This window comes from Microcaecilia unicolor, chromosome 8 (assembly GCF_901765095.1).
Source record: "Microcaecilia unicolor chromosome 8, aMicUni1.1, whole genome shotgun sequence".
Lineage (NCBI taxonomy): Eukaryota > Metazoa > Chordata > Amphibia > Gymnophiona > Siphonopidae > Microcaecilia > Microcaecilia unicolor.
The window spans coordinates 17,361,517-17,375,715 of record NC_044038.1 but is presented as its reverse complement, the minus strand read 5'-3'; the positions used below and the strand labels follow the sequence as shown (position 1 = coordinate 17,375,715).

The following is a 14,199-nucleotide window of genomic DNA, read 5'->3' as shown; positions in this document are numbered from 1 at the left end:
GAATAAATCCAGCTTCATCTGAGACTCGATGTCTCTATCCAGACGTTTCGTGCAAATAGCTGTAGAGCAGCTGGGTTAAAACCCCAAAAGCTTTTGAAGCAACTTTCTCAAAATGATGAACACACAAAAGGTAAACTCACTTGAGGGTAGTTTATAGAACACTTAGAGGTCCTTTTACTAAGACGCAGTAGGGCTACTGCAAGAGAAGCGCGCGGCAAAACAGCACTGCTGGGCACACCAAGGCGCTGTACGCTACTTTTGGTTTTTCCACACGCCATTCTGCGCCAGAAAATATTTATTTTGTTAGCATTGGAGGCAAGGAAGTAGGCGTTCTCGGCGGTAATCAGGCAGCATAGGCACATTGCGGTGCGTTGTCCAATTACTATATATGAGTAGCGCATGAGCCCTTACCTCGTACTAAATAGGAGGCAATAAGAGCTCAAGCAGTAATGGCCGGGCATTAATTTGAAAATTAGCACATGGCTGTTAACAGAAAAAATTTAAATTCAACCACTTTCAAGCCATGCTATAAAGTGGCCAGAACATGCGGGGAAACCCACACTGCTGGCCATTTTTTAAAACGGCTTAGAAGGACCGCTTAGGCAGAAATGGCATATAGGTGTACATGTTGCACCTGTTATATAAAGGTAACATATGCGATTTTGTGCCTTCTAAAATAACTTCTCTGAAATCCCCTGCATATGGGTGCGTCTGCTGTTATGACTGGAGATGTGTGAGCCCTTGTGCCCCGACTGAGCACGGCGAAGATGGAGTGACACGGCACTCGGTCAGGCAGCCAGACAACCCCTAGCTTCACCTGCACTTAGCCACTGCCCCCCAGGAGTTGAGCCCCTGGGTTCGAGTGGCCGGCAGGACTTCCGGAACAGCGGGTTGCATGACCACTGACCAGACAGGAGGGCAAACAAACACAGTCCAGAGCCCGTAAATGGCAGAGCAAAAATAGTCAGTAAACAGTCCAAGGTCAAGGCAGGCAGCAACACAACGCGTGGTCAGTAAGCAATCCAAGGTCAGGAACACAGGAAACCACTGGAACAGGTGAAGACCACAACCTCTACGCAAATAGAAGCCGAAGCATGGAAGGACTGGAAACAGGGCTTTAAATAGTGCAGGAATTAGGCTCAACCATGTGCAGCTGTTCCAAGATGGCTGCCCCCATCAGCAGAGTAGCACAACACCCAAATATGGGCTTCCTTCCTGTTCTTGTATACAAGATGGTTGCCCCCTCCTGAGCTAGCCAAGATGGCTGCTGTCCTTGCTCCAAGCCAGATGACAGCTGCCGGGTTAGGAAACAGAAACCGACCCATCCTGGAGAAGTGTAGCAGAGCGTAACATCTGCTCTGAGGCAGGTGTAACTTTGTGTGATTATGTGCCAATTCAAGTCCTGCTCCATCTGTTCTCTGCTACATATAGTGCACAAAAATAACCTATTTGTTCTCTAAGCACTTAATATAGCCCCAGGCAATTTTATAATCTCTTACTTGAGGGTTTGAAGCAAAAAAGCCACACAATAGAGCTGCTGACCACATGACTTCTACTGTGAGCTTTCCACAAAAAATTGCTGTGGGTTTTACGATATGCTATGAATATGCAAATTACTACTAGGTTAAAAATGTTGTAGCAACCCACAGCTTAGTGCAAAATGTGAGCAGCGATTGGCTCCCACACTGACAGGCAGGGTGATATTTAAAAACCAGTCCAAGTAGTCTAGCCATCCACTTCTGAACCGATGCTCCCAATGGCACCCATCACACACGACTCAACCAAACCCGAGCCCCCTTCCAAATTATTTCTGTGTTTCTAGCAGCACTCTTCCCCCCAAAAAAAAGATCCACCCCCTCCCTCTGGGTTTAAAAAAGGTCCAGTATCCGCTCCCCTCCATCTCCCCCCATCTGAGCCACCCCCAATTTAAAAAAAAAAAAAACTTTCCTTTGCACCCCTCACCTCCTCCAAGCCACCTCAGTCTTCCATACCTTGAAAGAAGCAGGCTCAAAGCCCACTTGCTCCTGCCTCAGCTCTGCCAGCTTTCAAAATGGTGGCACCTGACCACACATGCTGAACCTAGGGATGCACTGAGCAGGGTCAGTCAGCCAAAAAGGGGAATTTTTCCTCATATGGTAACTCCGCCCAGACTGCTAAATAAGGGGGAAAATCCCTTATTTGGCAGACTGACCATGCTCAGTTCATCCCAGGGTTCACCACGTGGGTCAGGTACTGTCATTTTAAAAGCTGGCAGTGTTGAGGAAGGAGTGAGAGAACACCTCATCTGCCTCTTTCAAGGTATGGTGTCTGAGAGGTCAGGGGGAGGGCTTGATGGGTCAGGGGTGCCACCAGACATGAGGGAAAGCTTTTTTTTTTTTTTTTAAAGGGGGGAAGGAGGGGGTGCCAGTAGACACCTACTCCTCTAAACCAACACTTCTACGCTATCCTGGACTGCGCTGTTTTTTTCCCTTGCATTATAGAGGAACTAGTAAAAAAGCCCCGTTTCTGATGCAAATGAAACGGGGGCTAGCAATGTTTTCTTCTGTGTGCATGTGGGAGTGTGTGTGTCCCTGCCCTCTGGCCTCTCTCCCCTCCCCCCTCTGAGTCCTTCACTGTTACAGAGCCAGTGATTTGATTTCGTGCTCTGCTGTTTTCCTTTACTGACTGTGTTACAGAGAGGGCGGGGCAGACACTCATAGGGAAACCGGATATCTCGCCCCCTTCACACTTCCGGCTGGAGGCTTCATAGAACGTTGGTGTTGCTTTTTATATAGAGACACTAGTAAAAAAGCCCAGTTTCTGATGCAAATGAAACGGGGGCTAGCAATGTTTTCTTCTGTGTGCATGTGGGAGTGTGTGTGTGTCCCTGCCCTCTGGCCTCTCTCCCCTCCCCCCTCTGAGTCCTTCACTGTTACAGAGCCAGCGATTTGATTTCGTGCTCTGCTGTTTTCCTTCACTGACTGTGTTACAGAGAGGGCGGGGCAGACACTCATAGGGAAACCGGATATCTCGCCCCCTTCACACTTCCGGCTGGAGGCTTCATAGAACGTTGGTTTTGCCTTTTATATAGAGAGATAAGTAATGGCCATGTTTACATGAGGTAACACCAGTGCTCAACCTCTTTTTGTACTGCTCAGCAAGTAGCCTGCACGTTAACCTTGCGGTAACTGCGCAGTTTGGCTAGCAATAGCTTTCAGCATCGGCCTCTGAGTGTGTAAAATACTGATCTACGTGCTCAAATTCTTTATAATATTACCCCTTAAAGGGTTTACTACATGTAACTCTTTACAATAATCAAGGTAGTGTGTCTTTCCTTCTCCGGAGACATTATTGCAAAATAAAAAAAAACAAATAATTTTCACTTCCAAAATATAAGAAACTGAAACAACAAATCACCAAATATGCATGGGATAAGCTCACAAAGCCAGCTGTTTGAGCAACAACGTCTTAGCAAAACGATTCTGAAACAGCTCATGACCTGACTTAAGCTACACCTTCACATTTCTTGAAGAACGTTCAGCTGTTTACCAAATAGCTGTACGAAAATAGAAGGCCTGCTGCTGAGGGAAACATTTTAAAAGTGTGAAGATAACACAGCAAACCTTTCCTGTGATTCTCTCATGCTGAAAGATTTTCTACCACATTCAATTGTTACAGCTCAGGTTGTTTGAAGCCACTCTAAAATTCCCTTAAAATATACATGTCTTGTTGTTACATTTCTACCCTGCGCTTTCCCACTCATGGCAGGCTCAATGCGGCTTACATGGGGCAATGGAGGGTTAAGTGACTTGCCCAGAGTCACAAGGAGCTGCCTGTGCCTGAAGTGGGAATCGAACTCAGTTCCTCAGTTCCCCAGGACCAAAGACCACCACTAGGCCACTCCTCCACTGTTGCTACTATTTGAGATTCTACATGGAATGTTGCTATTCCACTAGCAACATTCCATGTAGAAGTCGGCCCTTGCAGATCACCAATGTGGCCGCGCAGGCTTCTGCTTCTGTGAGTCTGACGTCCTGCACGTGCAGGACGTCAGACTCACAGAAACAGAAGCCTGCGCAGCCTACTACATGGAATGTTGCTAGTGGAATAGCAACATTCCATGTAGAATCTCCAATAGTAGCAACATTCCATGTAGAATCTCCAATAGTATCTATTTTATTTTTGTTACATTTATACCCTGCGCTTTCCCACTCATGGCAGGTTCAATGCGGCTTACATGGAGCACTGGAGGGTTAAGTGACTTGCCCAGAGTCACAAGGAGCTGCCTGTGCCTGAAGTGGGAATCAAACTCAGTTCCTCAGTTCCCCAGGACCAAAGTCCACCACCCTAACCACTAGGCCACTCCTCTGTATATATTGTATGTATTTATCTATATATCTATGACAAAACAGGGAAAATCAAACTTAATTAATAAACACTCAACCCCGCAAAGAAGTTTCTATATATCTATGTACGTAATCAGCAAGTCTATTAATACAGTAAAGATGAGATAGCTACCAATTTCCATTAAGCGACTAAAGTCAATGTACCCAAGCTGCTGGGGCTGAAAGCGATTGTTTTGACATTTGAAAAGAGAATATCGCTACAGGAAAACTTGCAGCCTCAGGACTACTAAAAGTAGCATCTGTAGAAAGCCTCTTGAGAGAGAAGAACTGTTAAAAGACTGAAGCCCAGTCGAGCTCAGCAGGTGACAGGTTCTCTCTGGAAGCAGGGGAGAGAGAGAGAGCAATAGCTTTCTTACTGCCTCAGGAAAACACGATAGCTGATGCATGAAGGAAATAAGCAGAAGAATCCAGGGGGAGTCTGGATAGGATTCTAGATGAGATACGGGGTGCAATAAACAATGCAAGCGCCAATTTGGACTGGCAGCTGGCCTTCCGTGGCTATGCTTATTCCTCATGAGCATCCAGAAGTCATAACGTTGATTGCAACAGTTGCTCGAAGGGTGGGGGGGGGGGGGGGGGGGGGGGAGGGGAGAGGTATGATCTACACAATTTGTAAATCAAAACAAAGGGTAGAAGTTATGTACAACAGAACTACTGTCTTCTTTTTCGGTCCTATTGCATGTTTCTATTATCACAAGAACTCCCTCTAGCTTTCTCATCACATTCCTGCACCAGTGAGTGTCTAGATTTGTTGGTCAAAGGAAGAGTGAGTTAAAGAGTGCCAGGGGAGAAACGGACAGGCAAACGGACAGAGGGAAAAAGAGGATGATGAACAGAGAGGGAAAGAAAAAGACTTTGTAGCATTTGTAACATAAAAGTACTTAAGACAATTAAATGGAGCTTAAGTAACAAACTTTACAAAGACTGACGTTATGAGGGACTCTACGAACATCAAGGAGCAAGCAAATGTCGGGTACCAACAGGGGCGCCAGGCTTGTCAGGCACTCATAGAGTATTTTGGTTGATAATGCTTCAAGGTCATTAGTAGATCCCACAAAACACTTTGGCAAACAAAGCCTGAACATATGGCATGTGATGTGCTGAAACTGTCAAGCTCGTAATTAACTGATTAGAGTACACAAGGTGTTCTGAGTTGCCGTAAATCACTTCTCAGCAGAAAAAATGCTGGGCAGTACAGAAGGTATCATGTGTCTCTTCCCAGCACTTCTCCCCCTCATTAATGTTTCATACGGAGCCAAATGTGTTATAATAGCTATCAAAGTAATTGTAAGACTTTCTCTTTAGTGCACACTAGTTAACCTTCGCTTTGAAGCTCTATATCTGCTATAGGAGTTCTCCAATTATCAATGTGGCTGCAATAATGCTAGCCAGTCTTCAGTCTTACATCGTCCTTCCCTTCAGTCAGGAGATCATATCAATGTCCGTTCCTATCGGAGGAAGCAAAATTGTTAAGATAAAGAGGTCTGAAACAGCCACCTGTGAAAGAACTGATGCTGATCTATGAAAATGATCATCACGTACCAATAGTGAAGTTGACGGTCTTATCAGAACTTGTCTTGGCCACAACAGTCAAGAGGCATTAAAAAACCTATTGTGGCAGGTCAAAACATATTACAGGGTCTCTCCCGCATTGCTCTGCTTGATGATAACTGATTTTCAACATAGTCTGCTTCCTGTGTATTTATTGCTGCATGAAGAATGTATCTTCTTTCAAAACACATATACACTGAGCATTTGGAGACTGGAAAAACAAGTATTTGCAGCTCTTGATCAGTAAGGTGGGAGTCATCGATAAGATGGTGTTAGACTGGGAAATTATTGTGTATTTTGATGGGGAAATTGCTCTGTTGTAGAACTTTAAGGATAGGGCAATGGCTGCAAATCACTTTGGGTTTCAATGTAAAAGGAAGTGTTATATAAATCAAAATAAACGTAAGACAGAAGATCCATACGTTTTCCTATCATTTTTCTCTCTCAGTTCTTGTCACTCTTTCTTTGAATTATGTCTCATTAGTTCATTCTAAGTGAAAAAGAACTAACTGGTCAATATTTAAACACCTTTAGTGATCAAAATAATAGAGGAAAGAAGAAGCTAAATCAATGTCCAAACCAATGCTTCTCATAATAAGACAGATGACCAGAAGCTTTTGGCTTTTCCTCCGGCAACTGCTGTGGCTTAGTTTCCCCCAGTTCTTTCACCAAGTTAGTGACAACTACTCCAAATAGTCACTTGCCACAAAAGGGCAGTTTATCTAGCCATAACTTACATAAGTACATAAGTAATGCCACACTGGGAAAAGACCAAGGGTCCATCGAGCCCAGCATCCTGTCCATGACAGCGGCCAATCCAGGCCAAGGGCACCTGGCAAGCTTCCCAAACGTACAAACATTCTATACATGTTATTCCTGGAATTTTGGATTTTTCCAAGTCCGTTTAGTAGCGGTTTATGGACTTGTCCTTTAGGAAACCGTCCAACCCCTTTTTAAACTCTGCTAAGCTAACCGCCTTCACCACTTTCTCCGGCAACGAATTCCAGAGTTTAATTACACGTTGGGTGAAGAAAAATTTTCTCTGATTTGTTTTAAATTTACTACACTGTAGTTTCATCGCATGCCCCCTAGTCCTAGTATTTTTGGAAAGCGTGAACAGAAGCTTCACATCCACCTGTTCCACTCCACTCATTAATTTATATACCTCTATCATGTCTCCCCTCAGCCGTCTCTTCTCCAAGCTGTATAGCCCTAGCCTCCTTAGTCTTTCTTCATAGGGAAGTCGTCCCATCCCCGCTATCATTTTAGTCGCCCTTCGCTGCACCTTTTCCAATTCTACTATATCTTTCTTGAGATGCGGCGACCAGAATTGAACACAATACTCAAGGTGCGGTCGCACCATGGAGCGATACAACGGCATTATAACATCCTCACACCTGTTTTCCATACCTTTCCTAATAAACTTTGACACTGCATCTGCTGCCCAATGCCACAACCAGAGCTGCCAACGGTCTGTGACAGCCAAAGACATCCTACAGGCTGTAACCCGTAATATGTCATAAATAGCATTCGCCAAGTAGGCCAACCTCACTTCCAGATGGGAGTTACTGCGCCCATCTTGTGCTGCAGACTGTTGAAGCCACTTAAGACATGCTTTTGCCACGAAAGAGATGCACACTGTCGCTTGAAGACCCAACGAGACCACTTCAGAGGCTTGTTTCAGCCTTTCCTGTAGGTCTTTTAGGGCAATGCCCCTCTTCCACTGGCAAGGTGGTCTACTTAGAAAGAAGATACAGAGGAGCTAGACTGAATGCCAAGGGAGCTATGCCTCAGCTCAGTTTTCAGTTCACTATCTCCATCTGCTGGTTGATGGACACAACTATTCCAGATGTTAGGGTATAGTGGGAAGCTACATAGTGGAAGTGAAATTTGAAACTGCTTCTTAATACTTTTACTTAAGTACTTCAGAAGCCGGTACTTGTACTTTTTACTTAAGTACTTTTAAAAAGTGATGACCACAGCCCTCCAGAAGTGTGGGCATGAGCTCTTATCATGATGAGATTTTCCTGAAAGGGAAGCAGGAAAAAGTGAAATGGAAGGTTACAGTGCCATCCTCCTCTGTGGGTTGGATGAGAAAGACCTTGGACAAATGTGGCTCATAAATCAAAAGTTTTCCATCCATGCTCTAAACGTACAGTTGCCCATTTCATAAAGCGTTTGAAAATGTTGTGGCAAATGTGTCACTTTCGTTTAGATTTGTACTGTATATGTGTTTATTGGTAAATTTGATATACCGCCATCTCAGAAACGTCATAGCAGTTTACAAAATAAAATCCATAACGTAAAATAAGAAAGGAACTCCCGCTGAAAGACAGGATAGGAAACGTACATCCCAAGATCAAACATACCACTACACAGCAGAGACAAAAGACTAATGCAAATAACAACATCTCTCTATATAAAAGGCAACCCCGACGTTCTAATGAAGCCTCCACGGAAGTTGAGGCGCCCGAGATATCCGGTGTGCCCCTGAGTGTCTGCACCGCCCTCGCGTCAAAACGTGAAGACGTCGAGGGCGGAGCAATGACACTCGAGGGCCGAAACGGAAACGGCACAGGCACGAAGGCGCAGCAAAAAAAAAAAAAAAACCCTCCCCACACAGAGCGAACCACGAACAACGTCCGATGGTCACACGGAGGCAGGCAAGCAGCTCGGAGGGACGGAGGGAGGGGGCCCCTACCATTATAGAACCTTGCTAGCGCTCGTTTCATTGCGCTGAGAAACGGGCCTTTTTTCCTAGTCCTAAAATAAAACACAAAACTGCAAAGGCAACGAACAGCCTCACCCAACATTAGGTACTAAGTTACTTTATAAGCAAAGTGTTATATCATTGTTTTGTGGGCAGTTATTTGGTTCTTTCATTGGGAAGCAGTCTTAGTGATTGGTGTTATGAAGGGAAGATGGGGACAAAGAATTGGATCTGGAGTAATGGGGAGGGAAAAGGGATCTCAAAGGAGAGATATGGAGAATGGATCTCAGGGAAGAGGTGAAAGGGGATAGAAGACCAGGGATTTAGGAATACAGGGAAGGAGGAGGAAGAGAAAGGAGGATACTGGATTAAATAGGGGAGACTAAGAATCAGAAGATCTATCCTTACATCCTTCCACTGAGTCCTTCGTTCCCTCACATCCCACACCCCCTCTAATTCCCTCACTTACACCCTTTCAAACTAATCATTCACTTGTAATGTTCCCTCTAATACTTTTTCCAAGGTGTCGGCAGGTGTCCATTACTGTAAAGCCTATAATATCACGCGAGAGAGAGAGAGAGAGCGCACACTTTTTGTACACTTAGGGGATAATTCTATAGAGAGGGTGCCAAGAACATGCATAAATGACCAGAATACTGGCATATAGGCCCAAATGTGTGTATTCATGCATGTAAATACCAATATTCTGGCTCTACACTATTCTATAAGATGGCACCTAAATGTGATAGTGCATAGTTTGAAGGTTTTTGCACACATGGGCAGAGTAGGGCAAGAAATGCACAGTTCAACACAAATTATAGAACACTACAATTTACATACATTTTTACCAATTGAGACATGATATTTCTATGCCATTTCCATGGCTGATATACCGTATTTTTCGGACTATAAGACGCACCGGACCATAAGACGCACCTAGGTTTTAGAGGAGGGAAATAGGAAAAAAAAAATTTTCCTCTTTCCCTCCTCTAAAACCTAGGTGCTCCGGTGCGTCTTGTCCGGGTTTTGGACCTCCGTCCCGTACTTACAGGATTCCGTGTTCCCTGGTGGTCTAGTGACGTCGGGGCACCGAGATTCTCGGCGGCCATTTTGAATCTCGCCGAGACCATCAGAAAGCATTGAGGAGCACGGAGAGCAGCGCGATGGGCAGGAAAGAGGGGGCTCTTTCCTGCCCCGACGTCACTAGACCACCAGGGAACATGGAATCATGTAAGTACGAAACGGAGGTCCAAAAACGCTACCTTCGGACTATAAGACGCACCCCCCATTTTCCTCCCAAATTTTGGGGGAAAAAAGTGCGTCTTATAGTCCGAAAAATACGGTAAGTGTATTGGTGCTGACACAGTAATATTATATAAAGTAGACTAGGCACCTGTTTTCCTTTATAGAAGAGGGTCTAGGTAGATGCCTTCTTGGCGCCTAAAAATAGGTGCCCCTTTATGGAAGTGCTCTCATACTGCATCCCAAACTCCGTCTTTTCCCCCTCTCTTCATCTTTGTCTTCTCAAGTTTCTCTCTCTCTTCTCTTCATCACAGCCTTTTCTTCTCGTTCCTCAACTATCCCTCCCTCTATTTTCCTCTCGACTAACCTTCCATTATTTCGTTTCCCATCTCCTCCACCGCTACCTCCTATTCCTCCACCTCTACATCATCCCTCCCTTCATATAGTACTTTTCCCATTCTTACTGTTTGCCTACACCAGTGATGGGCAACCTTTTGAGCTTGGTGTGTCAAAATTCGCCAAAAAACCGAGCATAACTCGGGTGGTGTGTCACTTCGAGAAAAATCACTGCTACTAGGACCGCCCCCGGGCCCCCCCTACCCGAGATCGCTGCCCACCCGAGGTCGCCGGGCCCCCCCTCCACCCACTACCGGGCCCGGAACTAACCTTAAAGCCTCCTTTCACGTCGCAGCAAGCAGCAGCAGGGCAGACCTCTCCTCCTTCCTTCTGTGCTCCGCCCTCGCTGACGTTACGTCAGGCAAAGCGGGACACGGAAGGAAGGAGTGGCCTGCCCTGCTGCTGCTTGCTGCGACGTGAAAGGAGGCTTTAAGGTTAGTTTCCGGGAGCGAGGAGGGAGGGCGGACCATACTGCGGCGCCGCCGCGTGTCATCGAAAATGGCTACGCGTGTCAGTGCTGACACGCGTGTCATAGGTTCGCCATCAGGGGCCTACACAAACCTCCCCCTCTTGTATCTTTCTCCGTCTTCACTTCTTACCCCCTTCACCAGCATCTACCCTTGTCTCTCTCCCCACCTATCTCTAGCATCTATTTACTTTCTCTTCTCTAGCATTTTCCCCTGCCCCTTCCGATTTGGGTACACTGAAAAACACAATATACTGCTCCATGCACGTACAGGCATCCTTCCTGTCTCCATTTATTTATTTATATCCCACATTATCCCAATAGATCAGGTTCAAGGTGGCTAACAATTAATGGTGATAAACAGTACAAAACGTGATGCAGGATAGTATACATTAAATAGTAATAGCAAAATAAATGAGGCTTGAGTAATTAACTGACTGCCTAACGGATAAAAGGAATGATCGCTTGCTGAAAGAAAACAGTTTTTAAACATTTTCTGAATTTTGCCAGCCCCTTCCTTTCATAAGCCAGACCATAGGTTGTCCCACTCAATAAGATCTGAAACCAAAAAAGAAGCACCTCCGAGTTTCTAGAAGACATGACATACAGAAGGAATCCACAACAGACTTTAGAGCTCGCATAGGTTTGTAGATTTTAAGTCTGTCTGTTCAGCAGCTATCACTCACTCTTTCCTGTATGTACCAGGAACAAAAGCATGTTTAAAACTCACAAGCCAGCAAATGCCAGGCTGCCGACCTCATGCATCCTGAGATCAGCAGAAAGGAAGCGCCTTCAATGTGCTGGCAGAGACCCTAGAGAGCAGTCAACAGCCAAGGGTCAAGTTCCTGTCACTTCCTTCTGCTGGGTCCTGTATAGCAATGGGCAGTGTGTAGCCACTGAAGCAATGCTAAACTATTGAACATGCATGTACCTTACAGGCAGCGCTGAATACGTTTAGTAGCGCTATAAAAATGATAAGTAGTAGTAGTAGAAACACTTCTCACCTGCAACACCCCTCAAGACTGCCTCACTTACTTGCACACCCCACACACACATTATTTCAGTCATACCTCACACCTACTCCAATCCCTTCACTCATTCTTCCTATACCCTGTTTCCCCGAAAATAAGACATCCCCTGAAAATAAGATCTAGTAGAGGTTTTGCTGAATTGCTAAATATAAGGCCTCCCCCGAAAGTAAGACCTAGCTCCAAATTGTATCTTCTGCCTCCCACCCCCCGGCTGAGCCCGCCCTCAACTCTCCGACATATTACCTTCCATTCTGTTCCGGACACGCCGTCCTGCGTTTAAAGCTCAGCTGTTATTTTAAGTCGCTGCGGCAGCTCGAGTCCAGTCTCTCCCGTCAGTGTCCCGCCTTCCTCTGATGAGGTATTTCCTGTTTCTGCGAGGGCGGGACATTGAGAAGGGAAAGGCTGAAGTCAAGCCGCCACTGCCCTTCCCCACAGACGTTCGGCAGCCTCCTGACATCTTTAAAACTGGGTGAGTGTCCCAACAGAAGGTACATGGGGAGAAGGGGGTAATAGGAACCCTAAGGACTAAGCTTACTTAGAATGCTGTACTTATCTTACGGTAGGTAAATGGAGATTCTGTGCACTGTATTGCTCAGTCTCCTTCTTTTTCGTTGTAGGGGGATTGTTGTGCCGAATCATGTTTCACCAAGCTGTATCAAGGCTTCCCCTTAATTTACTTAATGCTGACTTCTTGTCCTGCTGCTGTGAAATTAAAAAGGCTGCTGAAATTCTAGGAAGCTACTGCTAAAAGTTGCAGTGGCCATTTTCTCTAAGAAGCTGCGATTTTACTGTAGTACGGTATTTTGAACAGCTTGTAGCCTCTGCAGCTGATATTGAGGTAAGCCTTAGAGTAAAGAACTGCAATAATCCAATCATGTTACCGTGTTTCCTCGAAAATAAGACATCCCCTGAAAATAAGACTTAGCGCATCTTTGGCAGCAAAACTTAATATAAGACACTGTCTTATTTTCGGGGAAACAGGGTACCTACTCCAATCCCCCTATTATCACTCATTTTCTCCCCATACTCCCTCACTTACTCTCTTCCCATCCTCTCACTAGTCCACCAATTCTAACTTGGTGCTAAGAGAACAGTCAAAATGCATCGTCTTGGTTCAAGTTCTCTTCTGCTGCTTGGGACTGGAAAGACATGGTTTCTACGGTGAAATACTACTGCATCCTTTGACATTCACAGCCCAACACTCCAGAGAAGAGCACGGCCTGAGATTATACGTTGCCACTATATTCCTCCTACTGATGAGCCAGTACTATCTCGAGATACACTGGTTGCTGTTTCTGCTTCAACATGGCATCCAGTCTACAACAGCAATTTCATGGCAAGGTCTGATTTTGCAACCTCCAGCACGGTATTAAAAGGAGATGAGGGTTCTGTCTATAAGAAATGCAAAGACGGGATTCTACTACTGTGGGTTAATAGAAAGTTTAAAAAAACTAGGGAAGGGGGTGAAGGTAGGAGGCAGAGTCATTGGGTGCTTCTGAACCTGTAGCAAAACTTTGAATGAAATGCGACAAACAGTTCAAAACTTATTAGAATAGTGACAAACACACATACTTGATAATTTTATAAGGACAGTTTCCCTGAAGGTATATATGCTAATTACCGCAAACTTCGAAAATAAAATGTTTAATATTTCATCTGTGCTTTCATAAGGTTTCTCAACAGCTCCAGTAGAATGTTTTCACAATGGGATAGGATAAGAAGCTCAGGAGAATTAAAACATATTTGAACTAGAAAAGTGGAAAGAAAAAGAAGGCAGATCATCATTAATATCTCAGCCTGCTGGGTTATAAAAGGAAGATCACGTAGAGCATTACACGTGCACCTCTACTCCAAGGTTAGGAAAGCTTAGCACTGCAGACGTCACTGTCGTACTGTCAGTGGAAGGTGGGGGGGGGGGGGGGTGAAAAGAGGAGACAAAAGACTTGAACAACTCTTTGACCTAACAGAACACAGTGGGGAAATGAAAAGCAGAAATGATAAACCCTGACACTGCTACAAAGCTGTAACACCGAGAAACACACAATAGATCCTTCCAAGCTCCTTTACCTTTAGAAGGAAATTGCAGACAAGCTTCATTTGTGGACCAACTACTGAGGTGCAAACTGATGAATACTAACTAACATGCAGTTATGTGAATAATGCAGCCTGGCAAATTTATTTTAATAGAAGGACAAGCACCTACATGAACAGTGAACATATCAACATTATATAAAGGCATCTGGAAATGTGGGGTAGACCTTGAATGATTTTTACTACAGAAAGGGAAAGGTTAATGGATGCATGGAATCCTCCAGATGCAAGTGGTGGAGACTATCAGAATTCAAGAAAGCGTCGGACAGGCGCAGAGGATCTCTAAAGCAGGGGAAGGGATAGTAGATGGTTTGGATGGGCAGAATG

At 45.0% G+C, this 14,199-nt stretch overlaps 1 protein-coding gene across 1 annotated transcript in view; it reads right to left on the bottom strand.

The window, feature by feature from the left end:
• Window positions 1-14,199, bottom strand: part of MAD1L1 (mitotic arrest deficient 1 like 1) — a 1,314,438-nt gene that overhangs the window by 873,709 nt on the left and 426,530 nt on the right. The gene's annotated exons all lie outside the window — the stretch shown is intronic.